Source organism: Hyperolius riggenbachi, chromosome 1, assembly GCF_040937935.1.
Source record: "Hyperolius riggenbachi isolate aHypRig1 chromosome 1, aHypRig1.pri, whole genome shotgun sequence".
Lineage (NCBI taxonomy): Eukaryota > Metazoa > Chordata > Amphibia > Anura > Hyperoliidae > Hyperolius > Hyperolius riggenbachi.
Genome location: NC_090646.1, coordinates 673,748,870 through 673,763,893, shown reverse-complemented (window position 1 = coordinate 673,763,893; position 15,024 = coordinate 673,748,870).

Here is a 15,024-nt window from a genome sequence, read left to right as displayed (position 1 = left end):
AGCGGTAATTAAATGATACACAGCAGCCTTCTCAATGACATGGAAGCTAAATATTGAAGTTCAGCATATAATTTAAGAGAAAGTTCAGAGAGTCCCAGAAATACTTGCTGAATATGTAATTTTTATAATTAATCATGATGCTTGAAACAGTTTCAGGTTTTTTTGTTTTGTTTTTTTTTAACTATCTGCGGACTATGTTGGTTGAAATATACGTCCTGCAGGTGGCTGCACGGCTCTGACAGGATGTAGATATCAACTGCTTTGCCGGGCTCTCACCGCTACTCTCAACGATACTGTTAGCCACTCTGCTGTCGCTACTCGCACTGGCGTTTTTCGTACGTTGGGTCAGCTGCGCGCTTTAGGCCAACGTATGACAACGTATGACAACCGCCCCCACACACAGTGCAATTACAATTTCATATGGTAGTGTTGCTCAAGCGTACAAATAGGCATGGACTATACACAGTTGCACTTCAATCTCTTCTAGGCTATGAGTGTTAGTTTAGTACAGCAGAAGTCAAGCTTATTAAATAATGATTTAATATTCCATAAAAACATAGAACAATGCAGAACTTAATATATACAAAAGATTTACAAAAACAAAGTAAAAAAGTTACAAAATTAAGAGTTACAAAGATAACACACACGGATATTTGCGTAAAAATAAACGGGGGAAAAAAGAACGTTACCAGCTTAGGTTAGAACGTTGATTGACGGGAGGACGCCGTTTCGACCAGGAGTCGCGATCATCCCTAGCTATTCGCTACCTCCGAGAGAAGATGATCACTAGGTATCTGTCTCTGCTTTTTATATTCTGAAGTGTCCCCTGGGGCATTTAATGTCCAGCCCCCAGGAACTAATGCAGTTTCCCCGTTTGTGACATCACCGAACGCTTGTTATAATCTTTCCTGTGATATGCAAACTTCAAAGGGGTTCCTGTTTTAGCTTCTTGAAGGTTTCAGAATTCAATAGGTGAGATTGTATCCTACCAGACATCAAAAAGCTTCCTCCACATTATTTCCTTGGGTAAAGTGTATTTTAGCACATACATGAAAAGATGGCGTTCTGGTTACAGGTAGCAGCTTGCCTGTAATTGCCGGTAGGCAGATGCAGACAATTACACCTGGGGCAGCAGATCAAAGTGACTGCTGGTGGCCTAATGAGCCGCTTCCTTGCCTATTGAAGGGGACTGGTCCATTCACTGAAGACAATGGCAGCTGTCTACATTAATACAAAAGATCACAGCTTACAGTTCCTCTGGACAGCCAGAAACAGGTAATGAGGTTCCCTTTTGTCTGTCTATTGACACCACACACAATCACATTAATAGTCCATGAAGCTAGCTGCCAATATCTTCAAGCCATACTGGCTGACCTCCACCTCTGAAAGATATACAGCAGACATAAAAATGATAGAATAGGTTTCGTTACTCCCTAATATCAGCACCTGAATATATCTCCACACCATCCGTATGACAGCAGAGCTCGGTGAGCAGGTCAGGGGCCGCTTTCGTTGGCTCCTGACTGCGTGATCACATTGGCTCACATTGATGGACAGGGTCAGTAGCCAATGAAAGTGGCTCCTGACTGGCTCACAGTGCTCTGCTGTCATAGAGATAGGGCCCTGCAGTGATGGGAGAATAGCGTAACCAGCCAGAGCGGCCGGTATGTGCGGCGATTCATCAGGAGGCACCATTTTGTGGCACCAGCAGTCTCTGGTCATTAAAGGATACCTGAGGTAACGTGTGACATGAGATAGACATGTGTATGTACAGTGCCTGGCACACAACTATGCTGTTTATTTCTCTGCCTGAAAGAGTTAAACATCAGGTGTGTAAGTGGCAGTTCCTGTCTGAGTCAGGACTGGGTCAGAATACAGTGTGACACTCACTGATAAGGAATTACAACTATAAAAACACTTTCCTAGCAGGAAAGGGCTTCTGAGAGCAGGAAAGAGATCAAAAGGGTCAATAGTTCATAGATCTTAGCTATGACATACTTCAATGAATGTCATTGAGCAAAAACAAAACAGTAAAAACTTAAAAAGTAGATTTTAAATATAAAATAAAACTGGGAAATATCTAAAAAAAAGTAATTTTTTGGAGAAGGATAGATACAATTGTTTGTTTCATCAATTTATTTTCGCCTCTGGTGTCCTTTAAGGGGCCAAAGACTTTTGGTATGCAAGTGATTAATGTTAAAGTTAAACATATGTTAATATTTTGGAAAGACCATCTCTGTTTTGTATGCCATTGCATTTACATGGCTTAGAGATTAAGATAATTTCCACACAATGGTTTTAATATAAAAATCCTAGATTTGGCATATAAAATAGCCAGGATATCTGCTGGCACATGTTTCCAGGGGCGGGGTATCTAATGGGGATGGTTTCACACTGTATTGACTGATACTGATAGTAAACAGCAGAGTTTTGTTGTCTGTTCTCAGGTATATTGTTATGTAAATTCAGCTGGGAATAATACCCTCAGAGAACAGGTGTGGCCAAATGGTATGAGAGCCACCTGCTGAGCAGATGCATTGTGAGTGTCTTGCATATTCATGTGTTCCTGAGGAGAGAGGTGTGATAGGTGTGAGTGGTCAGACAGGCCCCTCCCTGACTTCCTGATTGAGCACAACCCCCCTTACTATTTGTGAAGAGACTCCTTCCTGTACTCTCCACAGTGGTTGCAATATTTATATATTTTTTTAATGCATTGTAAATTAGGTGAAATATTGTTCCCAAAATAACACCAATGTTTCTTATGCGATGCAACATGTGCAGACCATAAGAATTGCATGAATTGCAGATTGTCACTGATTTGGAAATACTGAGAAAAAGACCACGGTGATCAAGGTGTATTTGTGAACATGCAATATATTTACAGGGGAATAACAATGTCATATTAGCAGCTGGAGTGAAAACACAGGTGAACTGTACAAAAATTAAATGCAGGGGGATTCAAAGACACTAAATAATCCCAGTATATACAAGTGCAGGGGCGTCGCTAGCCCAAAAGATCAGTGGCACGTGCCCCGGATCTATACTGGGGTTCCCCCAATGCCCCCAGGTACAGTCATCTGTGGTGCCTTAATGGCGGGCATGCTGGGAGCTGTGGTGCATCAGAGTATGCTGCATGCTGTGGCGCCTCTATGTGGGCATGCTGGGTGCTGTGATGCATTAATGGATGGGTATGCTGTGGGCTGTGGTTCTTCTATGGGGGTTGTCAGATGCTGTCATGCCTTCATGGGGTATTTAGGGAGTTGTGGTTCTTCTATGGGGCAGTGGCGTAGCTAAGGAGCTGTGGGCCCCAGTGCAAGTTTTACATACGGCCCCCCAACACTCTATACATAACAATTGATATGCCATACCAAAACCTGCCAAGGATAGCCACAGTGTCAGAAAGGCAAGAAGGGCATTTGAACAGTTTCTCAATTATTACAATTATTCAAAGCAACTATAGAAGGGATTATTATAAGCACAGAACCAATAGAGAGCTTATACTGCAAATGAGGGAGGGCCCTATGGGGCTCCTCTGGCCCAAGGGCCCCAATGTGGTCGCAACCCCTACTGCTACTGTATGGGGGCATGCTGGGAGCTGTGGTGCCTCAATGGGAGGCCTGTAGAAGCATGGGAGGGGTTCACTAGATGGTCACGGAATTCTATGGGGGGACTGCCAGATAACCTGGCAGCAGGCCAGCCCACCCAGCAGAAAGCCAGAGCAGCCAGCACAGAAGTCAGGTAACTCTGCCTAGTTGCCTATTTATGTGATACTAGTAGACCCAAACCCGTTTAAAAACGGGCTCTAGGTCTTTCTTCTGCCTCCACCGCCAGTGCGCCTGTGCACAACCGCCCGCCTTGCCGGCCTCGCTCCCTGGTCCCGTCCAGCTGTCCGTTACTGCCCACATGCGGCCACACCCATTTTCTGGCTGGAGTGCCCAAAGGGGCCCCGGATCTCTTAGGATCCTAGCAACGCCCCTGTATAAGTGTCCTTTGCATATGCTGGGTTATGCAGAGCAACCAGTGTATAGACAAAATATTGTGTGCAAACAACCCCTGAACCTGAATAGCAAATATGTTCAAGAGAAAAACCTGGATATAAATATATACTTATAGTATAGAACTAGTGTATAACCAGGCAATATACACAACAAGCGGCTGGCAAAACTGAACGTCGGACAGGTAGGGTTCAATACAAGAGAAACGGATAATACAATAATCGCAAGGCAAAGGATTGTCAAGAGATAAAGCAAGAGGTCATACATGGGCAGACAAGATCAGGATACAAGAACAAGGAACACAGGAACTCGGAGGACTCGCACACAGGCTACCAGCAACAACAAACTAGCAGTGTTTGATTTTCAGATGCTGGGGCTTATATCCTGTGCAGAGGAGTCAGGTGATGCAGATTGTCTCTCATTAGCAATCTGCAGGTAATGCAGTTCCTGAGGTTTGCCCTCTGCTGGTGAACAGGAGGAACCACGTGATCATTTACCAGAGTTTATCAAGAGAAAGTGGGGACTTCTGCTGGTGAATAGGGGAAGTTCATGCAAGAAGTCCATAACAGTGTCACCAGCAGATGTGGATCGTGACAACCAGTATTTAGATAATAGTTGTATGCAGTATTTTAAAGCACAATGAGGTTAGTTTAGTCCAAAGAAAATAAAAAGCAGAGTAAAATTGTTTTTTTTGTTTGTTTTTTTTAGTCCCCCCCCCCCCCCCCCATAGATTACAACTTCTGTCAACCGCACCTTGTTGCACAAATACACAGTACTGCCCATAATGATTCATACCCCCTGCCAAATTTTGAGTTCAAGTTACTTTTATTCAAGCAGCAAGTACTTTTTTGATGGGCAATGACATAGGTGTCTCCCAAAAGATAAGACGATGCACAAGAGGTCAGCACCCTGATCTTTAGCTCCCTCCACAGATTCTCAATTGGATTAAAGTCAGGACTCTGACTGGGCTACTCCAAAACGTTAATGTTGTTGTCTGCTAATCATTTCTTCACCACTTTTCCTGTGTGTTTTGGGTCATATTAATGCTGAAATGTTCACTGGTGCCTAAAGCCAAGTTTCTCTGCATACTATCAAAAATAAATAAGTAAATAAAGAGACGGCACACTAATGGCTGCAAATAACTTGCTGTGTATTAGCGAACAAGACACTACATGTTACGGAGGACTAACTTCCTTCATCAGGTGTAAAACAGCAATGAAACATACAACATCAGGTATAAATACACAATCAAGAGTTCAACTACACCCATAAACTGCTCCGTCCATCACACAATTAACCCTTCAGTCCATAGTACAAAAACAGCGGTCATATTGCACTCCTCCTCGGCTACCAATAAACCATATCAATGACCAGGGATGCTCAAATTCGGATTCGGGAGATACCCAGATAGTTGCTATCCAGTTATCTGCCAGTAAACCTGGGCGGGGGGGTCAAGCTTACCTGTGTGACCTCTTCTTCGGTCCGTCCCTGGCGCCTCCCACGATGTGGTCCATGCAGCGGTCACGTGACTACTTACACTTCCTCCTTCTGGGTTGGAGGAAGTGTTTGAAGTCACATGATGTGCGTGGAGCACATGGTGGGAGGCGCTGAGGGACGGACGAAGAAGACGTCAGACAGGTAAGCTTGACTCCCCCCCCCCCCCCCCCCGCACAGGTTTACTGGGAGATATCCGGATAGCAACTATCCGGTTGTCTCCCGAATCCGAATTTGAGCATCCCTATCAATGACTGACCATACTTCTGGCACTTCCGATCGAGGACTGCCACAGAACCACCTGTGAATAAAACACATAATTAAGAGACTGATATACATACCAACTGTTATACAAACATATCAAGCTAAAAGTTACTATACACATAACCCTATAGAAAGCATTTAATAAAAATTAAAAGGCAATATCTCATTCATGCCTCTTGGGGCAACCATATCCATGTCATGGATCCATCTTGCCACTGTAATGATCTGCTCTGCTGTCTGCACAGGCAGGCAGCTTTTTGACCATTTTTCAGGTCTGCATGCTGCAGGTCCCTGGAAAGGAGACCTGTTTTCACTCTGCAAGTTTCAGACTTGCTGTTCTGGGGAGGGATTTGCATTCACTCATCTGGTTATTGATAGCTCTGCCTCTTTTGAAGGCTTGCAGTATAAATGCCATTTCCTCCCAGAATTCCTTGCTGGTCATAAAGGTTTGGTTCTGATGGACTTACCTTTAGTTTCAGCCCCTCTGCTGATTGTTTGCTAATATTGTTTTAGAGTAGTTATCCTTGGGAGTGCACTAGCATTCCTTCTAGTGCAGTCAGATTGTTTATTATCTGTATGGCCCGGTTCTGTCTTGTCTTATCTGTTGCGATTGCACTTTCTCCAACGGCAGCTGATAGTGAATCGCTCTGTTTGTTTGGATCGCATTCGCCCTTGCGGTAGAGGCGGTGGATCTCCCTTGTCTGACTCTTGGAGTATAACCTAAGCTGCGGTTGCTACTGGTTACTCCTGTTTGTCTTGTCTAGCACGAACGCTTGCTGTTGTCTGGGGTGAGGCAACCGATTAGCAAGCGTTCGCGTTATTCATCTGTCATCATTTTCTGTGTTCAATAGTTAGCTAGGGTTGGTACGCTTTGTCGCTGTTGCGCTTAACGTGCGGCGACCGTGCATTGAACGTGCTTTGTCGCTATTGCGCTTAACGTGTGGTGACCGCGTTTAGCTAGCCCTGTTAGTTCCTTCGTGTTGGATTGCAGTTTGTTAATTGGTTCTGTCTTTATTCATTCTATGATCTGTCTTTACTCAGTCTTATGTCTCTATTAGCAATCGCCATTTTTGCGATTGCTTTCTCACTTTGGTCTTCGCTGTTGTATGACTCTTTAAATGCAAACTGCGCCTGCCAGAATTAGCATAAAATGGATACACCAAAATGTCACATATAAAATGAATTAAAATAAATAAATGAGATAATAGAAAGTCTTTCAGTCGAGTATTCGCTATCACAGAGCCTCATGTATCAGTCAGTATTAGTGTGACAGCGCTCCTCCTCAGATCTAGAAATTAAACACAAATAAAAACCGCACATAGTGCATTACTGTAATCTCAGATTTCAAAGTTCACATGCCACCCAACCGTGCATATGTGATATAACTGTGCTTCACTCGTGATGAACATTAACCCCTCCACACCAGCAGCTCACCAGATGGACACCACCTCACAATCCAGGTGGGTCTAGCGCTTAGCCTTAGAGCGGCAAAATTCCAATCACAGTCTCCACACTGCCTTTGTTCACAACCGGATAAATCCACTTTTAATACACAGTTCCACATGTAAAAAGTATATAAAAAAAATACATAGCGTAATACAGTTTTGCTGGTCAAAATAGCCTGCGCAGTTTCAGCGCACTCATGTAAGTAGGAAGATAAAGGGCATCTCAGGCATCACAGCCCAACAGTATGTTTCCCCTGTTAGCGGTGCCGGCGTCCCGATCCTCCGCTCCACTTAGCTGCTCTTTCCCTTAGCGTGCGTGTCTCTCCCGCTGCCCCGTGACCTCAGCGCTCCTGGTCACGCCCTACGCGTTTTGTCCAATGGACTCATCAGGGGCTGACGTCACAAGGGCGCCGACGTCTCTTATACTCTGGGCTCCTCCCCGTACGGGCATCATAGCTTACGCTTTTCCTTATTGTGGTGCGCATTTACTATACGCCTGCGTCATCAGTTGTTGTCTGGAGCGCAGCCACCGTAGCGCTCCCTGATGACTCAGCATTTGTTCTTTGATCTGTTTAGTGCCATCTTGTGGCCAAACCACTAACTACCCTCTAGTTTTCATTAATGCACTACACATACCTCGGTTTATTTAAAAAAGGCCACAGCCTTTAGTGCTATTATTAAAATTAATATACAATCAGTGGGATTTTAATTTTTATACAATCAGTGGGAATTTATTTTAGCTCCGTGGGATGACTTATCCATAATTCCACCTGGACAAATACCATAATCCCTATTATAGGGTATAGTTAGATACGACCTTTAGTACTAGAGTGCTTTAGCCCTAAAAGGTCTCCGCCCCTAGTGCTAGTATTGGGGTTACTATATAATTAGTAGAAATTTCAGCTTCGTGGGATAACTAATCTATGTTTCCATCTGGACAGATACCGTACTCCCTATTATAGGGAATAATTGGATCCTCTTGGGCTGTAATACCATGCCAAAAACCTCTACATCAAGGTAGCTCCCAGAATTTTGGCCACTTTTCAAATTTCCACAAATACATTGATTATCACCAACCTCTGTTTACATGCTGGGGTTCCTAATGACCCCCCGCCTACAGAGGGAGAATTCTGTGTATCTCCATCCAAGTTACCCTGTACCCCATTTGACCTCAATACCCACCCCCCTTATTGTATACTAAGTGTTCTACGTGAGTGACACCCATTAGTATTCTTTAAAGGAGTCACAGGATTCTCAGTGATCATACATCATTTGTGATGAAACAGTTTAAATCAAACTCTACATTAAGTCCCCCCCCGGGAGAGTGATCCCATGTTAAATATCCATCTACCCTCCGCTTGGGAGATGTCCCTTACTAAATCTATTACAATCCTAAGATCCATAAGGATCAAAGTAACCCACCGGGGAGACCTATTGTAAGTGGAGTGGGATCACTTACACAAAGAGTGGGGGGAGTATGTGGACTGGTTTCTTCAAGGGGTAGAGGGGAAATTACCATATCTTTTAAAAGATACCAAAGATCTATTACAAAAGATGCAGCATATCCCAATTCAACGAGATGACATATTGGTCACAGGAGACGTGACGTCTCTGTGTACGGTCATTCCGCATCAGGATGGGATGGAAGCAGTAAAACAGGCCCTCACAGCAGAAACTGATTTGAGGGTGGAGCAAATTAGGCTCATTCTGGAATTATTAAACTTTGCCCTATCGCACAACTATTTCTGGTATGACCAAGAATACTATCTGCAATTGACTGGATGTGCCATGGGGGCGAAGTTCGCTCCGTCCCTAGCTAGGGTTTTTATTTGTGTTTAATTTCTAGATCTGAGGAGGAGCGCTGTCACACTAATACTGACTTCGCTGTTGTATGACAACCGTCGCCGGGTGGCGACTATATTGGTGGACATACATACATTCTGTCTCTGTGCCCCAGGGCCGGGCCGAGGCATAGGCTGAAGAGGCTCCAGCCTCAGGGCGCAGTGTAGGAGGGGGCGCACAATTCATTCAGCTGTCATTCCTAATTGTGTTTGAAGCAGAAAGAAATAAGAAAAAGGGATACATGGCAGTGACTGCAAGCCAGATAACTAGATATTAAAGTGTTGGGGAGGTTGTGGGCCCTGTGGCGCTTCTTAGTCTAATAGCAATGAGTGTGTGACGGCTGGGGTGGCAGGGATGGGGGGGCGCACTTTGGTGTCTCAGCCTTGGGTGCTGGAGGACCTTGTCCCAGCTCTGCTGTGCCCACTCTCTCTCGAGAGGCTATCTTGCCCTGTATTGCTTCACTTCGTACAATCTCCATCTAGCATCTGTGGCTGTGCAGAGGGTTTATTCCTCTGCACTCCACAGCTCCATCTGCCGGTTGGAATTCCTCTCTACAGGTGCATTTACACCAAAGCTGGGTTCCCTTATCTAAACGCTTGTGGAGGGTTTCCGCAGTGTCGGCGCACATGTTGTGCGCTGACCACGGAGATAATTCCACATTTGTTACAGCCACCTTTTGTTTCAACACCTTCTTCAAATCACCACTCCTGTTAGAACTCTTCACAGCTTCCAATTCGCACCATCTTAATTGTGCAGCGTTGTGTCCCGCTGCACAAAAATGTCTGGCCGCAGGTGTCATTGTTTCTTTCACCTTGCGCATATTTAGTGGCCCTCTTGTGCTCCTGTATGCGAGATCTGACCGCTCTTTTGGTTTCCCCCACATACGAGTCCACACGGGCACTTAAGCCCATATACGACCCATGTAGTGGAGCAATAGTGTCTCCCCCTAATTATAATGTTCGGGCCTGTGTGAGGGTGCCCAATCTTGTCTCCCTTGATGATCCCATTGCGTACATTACAGTTCAGGCATGGGTATGTCCCTGCCTTCCCTGTGCTGACATTCCTATCCCTAAGGGCTGTGTCAGTATGTCTCACCTTATCATAAACTGTTTTCCCCCTCCTGATGGAAATTATAGGCTCATCATGGAACAATGGTCCCAATTCAGTGTCATTGCTCAGCAAAGGCCAAAACCTGCGTATAGTGGACTTAACCAACTCTGTATTTTTGCCTAGACTGGTGACAAATACCTTTTGGGCTACTAGCACTTTTTTCTTTGTGCAATAAACTAGGCCTATCAATGTCTCCAACTTCTTTGTTGATGACCTCAACCTTCTGCTGGCTGTTCCCCTTTTGCACAAGCTTTGAAGTCAACACCCGGCCTGCCCTCACATAATCCTCATCCTTGGTACATATTCGCCTAGCCCTGAGGAATTGCCCCCTCAGTATGGCTTTTACGACATGTTTATGGTGATGGCTATCCGGGCGCAGTAAATTCTTCCGGTCCGTCGGTTTGCGAAACAGCTTCGTGACGAAACGACCGTTTGAAATTTTAAAGGAGAACTGTAGTGAGAGGTATAAAGAGGCTACCATATTGATTTTCTTTTAATCAATACCAGTTGCCTGGCAGCCCTGCTGGTCTATTTGGCTGCAGTAGTATCTGAATCACACCAGAAACAAGCATGCAGCTAATCTTGTCAGATCTGGCAAAAATGTCAGAAAAGCCTGATATGCTGCATGCTTGTTCAGGGTGTAGGGCAAAATGTATTAGAGGCAGAGGATCAGCAGGATAGCCAGGCAACTGGTATTGCCTAAAAGGAAACCAATATGTCAGCCTCTATATACCTCTCGCTACAGTTCCCCTTTAAGGGACACATCAAGAAAATTGATGGTATCTCTAGATATATTGAGGGAGAATTTAATCGTCGGATCATCTCTGCATACTGCCTGATGTAGTCGTTAAAGAATCTTCATGTATTGCTTTTAGAAATGGCCTGGAAGCCCTTTCATGACTTGTGAGCAGCCACAATGCTCAGCCGCAGGTCCTCCCTAAGCAACTTTGCCTTAGCCATCACTGTCCACTGTAATGGATTGCGGAGACACCACGGTCTGACAGAGAGGCGGCTGTTTCCGCGTTCAGACCGGCGGTTTCTCCACAGCAGCATGCGTCTGGTTTGTCTGAACCTAGTAGTGCACACAGATGGAGAGCTACGCGTGCGCGCGCTGCAAGGCAGGCTCTTTATGCCAATAGGAGAGGGGTCAGCTGTTTGAGACAATCAGCTGATCCCAGCATGCCAAGGGATTGGCTGAAGGGAACTGGGCGGTGCTGAGGAGCGCTTTGCTATATATACTCCTTGCCTGTCAGTTGCTCGGTGTCTGGCGTTGCGAATGCTTATGTGTTAGCACTCAGACCTTAGTCAGATCTTTCAGTGTGGTTGAACCAGGAGGACCTGGGAATCCACACTTAGCCAGATTACTGTCTTGCTATTGTGTTATACTTCAGACTAGTTCCAAGATGTTGAGACCACGGACCTCACACCCAAGACTAGGGATACTGTGTTACTATTGTGTTATACTTCAGACTAGTTCCAGGGTGTTGAGACCACAGACCTCACACCCAAGACTAGGGATACTGTATTACTATTGTGTTATACTTCAGACTAGTTCCAGGGTGTTGAGACCACGGACCTCACACCCAAGACTAGGCCTTGTTTGATATCTGTTATGACCTATTGCATTCCTGACTATCCTTCTGCTCTCTGATTCGGTACCTGCGCATATCTGATTACTTGTTGCCAACACTGCCTGTCCCTGGTTACCGAATCAGCCTTCTGTCTCTGTACCTTATCTGCTCGTGTGTTGCCGACCTGATCTGGCTGACCCTTCTGGCTGTCACCCGCCCCCTGGGTGTTCAGTCCATCTGCAGGGACCCCCTGTCTCTGAGGGATCTCTCTGCAAACCAGTCAGGGACTCATCCTCTAGGAGTCCTTTGACTGCAGTAGAGTATGACTCTCCGTGGTTAGAGTCATCTGCTCCTCAGGTGATTCTACTCATTTTCAGGTGTCCAGAGGTTAGCTATACTTGTATTATTGGTGATTCTGCAGATCATCAATAATCAGGTATATATCTGTATTCTTGGTGATACTGCAGATCACCAATAATCAGATTCTCTCTGTGTGCTGACACCGATCGTTACATCCACAAACCAACTGCAGAGAGCTGCTGTTTTTCCACCTGTTGAGTTTATTAAAACAGCTGTTCCCAATTAATCAGGGTAATTAGGATGCTTTAGAACAGCTTGTACTATTTGGAATGGTATAGAACGTTGGATTTTCCCACAGACTGTGACAGTTTGTGAAGGGTATGAATCATTTTGGACTGGACACTTTTTGCTCGATTGTAAATAAAAGCTGCACATTTGTTTTCCAAACTAATGCCTCTTGTATATCGTCTTATCTTTTGGGAGACACCGATGTCATTTCCCATCAAAATATGACTTGCTGGTGGATAAAAGTAACTTTTGACTCAAAATTTGTCAGGGGTATGAATACTTATGGGCAGCACTGTATTTGTAACTTTTTTTGTTGCAGCATTTTTTTTAACTATACAGCGAACACTTTAGACCTCATGACAAGATTACCTAGTAATAGGGACCTACTCTTTGCCATCAAGGAATAGCAGTTGAGGACAGGGGCGTAACTAGAAATCACTGGGCCCCCCTGCGAAACTTTGGATGGGGCCCCCTCCCGTCAAACTGCTCCCAGCCTCAGCTTATTACACTCGCTCTGTCTATCTCTGATGGAGCAGAACTGGCTCTGCAGACTCCTCCAGCATCACTACAGTACACAGCACAAGGGGAGGGGTAGAGAGGCTGGGGGCGGGGCTTTGCAGACTCTTCCAGCATCACTACAGTACACAGCACTTGGGGAGGGGTGGAGAGGCTCGGGGCGGGGCTCTGCAGACTGCTCCAGCATCACTACAGTACACAGCACTTGGGGAGGGGTAGAGAGGCTGGGGGCTGGGCTCTTCAGACTCCTCCTGCATCACTACAGTACACAGCACTTGGGGAGGAATGGAGAGGCTGGGGGCGGGGCTCTGCAGACTCCTCTAGCATCACTACAGTACACAGCACTTGGGGAGGGGTGGGGAGGCTGGGGGGCGGGGCTCTGCAGACTCCTCCAGCATCACTACAGTACACAGCACTTGGGGAGGGGAGGAGAGGCTGGGGGCGGGGCTCTGCAGACTCCTCCAGCATCACTACAGTACACAGCACAAGGGGAGGGGTAGAGAGGCTGGGGGCGGGGCTCTGCAGACTCCTCCAGCATCACTACAGTACACAGCACTTGGGGAGGGGTAGAGAGGCTGGGGGCGGGGCTCTGCAGACTCCTCCAGCATCACTACAGTACAGAGCACTTGGTGAGGGGTAGAGAGGCTGGGGGCGGGGCTCTGCAGACTTCTCTAGCATCAGTACAGTACACAGCACTTGGGGAGGGGTAGAGAGGCTGGGGGCGGGGCTCTGCAGCGTTATCCAGCATCACTACAGTACACAGCACTTGGGGAGGGGTAGAGAGGCTGGGGGCGGGGCTCTGCAGACTCCTCCAACATCACTACAGTACACAGCACTTGGGGAGGGGAGGAGAGGCTGGGGGGCGGGGCTCTGCAGACTCCTCCAGCATCACTACAGTACACAGCACTTGGGGAGGGGTGGAGAGGCTGGGGGGTGGGGCCCTGCAGACTCCTCCAGCATCACTACAGTACACAGCACTTGGGGAGGGGAGGAGAGGCTGGGGGCGGGGCTCTGCAGACTCCTCCAGCATTACTACAGTACAGAGCACTTGGGGAGGGGTAGAGAGGCTGGGGGCGGGGCTCTGCAGACTTCTCTAGCATCAGTACAGTACACAGCACTTGGGGAGGGGTAAAGAGGCTGGGGGCAGGGCTCTGCAGACTTCTCCAGCATCACTACAGTACACAGCACTTGGGGAGGGGTAGAGAGGCTGGGGGCGGGGCTCTGCAGACTCCTCCAGCATCACTACAGTACACAGCACTTGGGGAGTGGTAGAGAGGCTGGGGGCGGGGCTCTGCAGACTCCTCCAGCATCACTACAGTACACAGCACTTGGGGAGGGGAGGAGAGGCTGGGGGGCAGGGCTCTGCAGACTCCTCCAGCATCACTACAGTACACAGCACTTGGGGAGGAATGGAGAGGCTGGGGGCGGGGCTCTGCAGACTCCTCCAGCATCACTACAGTACACAGCACTTGTGGAGGGGAGGAGAGGCTGGGGGGCGGGGCTCTGCAGACTCCTCCAGCATCACTACAGTACACAGCACTTGGGGAGGGGTAGAGAGGCTGGGGGCGGGGCTCTGCAGACTCCTCCAGCATCACTACAGTACAGGGCACTTGGGGAGGGGTAGAGAGGCTGGGGGCGGGGCTCTGCAGACTCCTCCAGCATCACTACAGTACACAGCACTTGGGCAGGGGTAGAGAGGTTGGGTGCTGGGCATTGTACACAAGAGCCTGCTGCACACTGAAGAGGGACTGTCTACAAATCTTTGTCTGCAAAACTTTGTATGATTTCTTATCAGTGGCAGAGCAGATGCAGCCATTAGAACAATTGTGCAGAAAGTTTTTTCTCTCCTTCTCCTTAGTTGTCAGTCTCTCAGGATGGGGCCCCCTGTGGCTTCTGGGCCCCCCTGCAGCTGCATCCCTTGCAGGGTCTATTGTTACGCCCCTGGTTGAGGATAAAAATGTAACCTGTTATGGAAGAAGAGGATAGACTTTGTCCTTTTCACAGTAATAAATGGTGTCATTCTGATTGAAAACTTCCTGTCTTAGCTAATGGCTGACACAGTACAATACTCTGGAGATAAGGTGCAGAATAATTGTCTTTTTCTCTGTTTTACTTTATTATGTCTGTGAAAAGAAACACTTATTAATAAAGATTATTTTTTTTCTCACAACAAACAAATCTGTGAGGAAAACCAAAGAG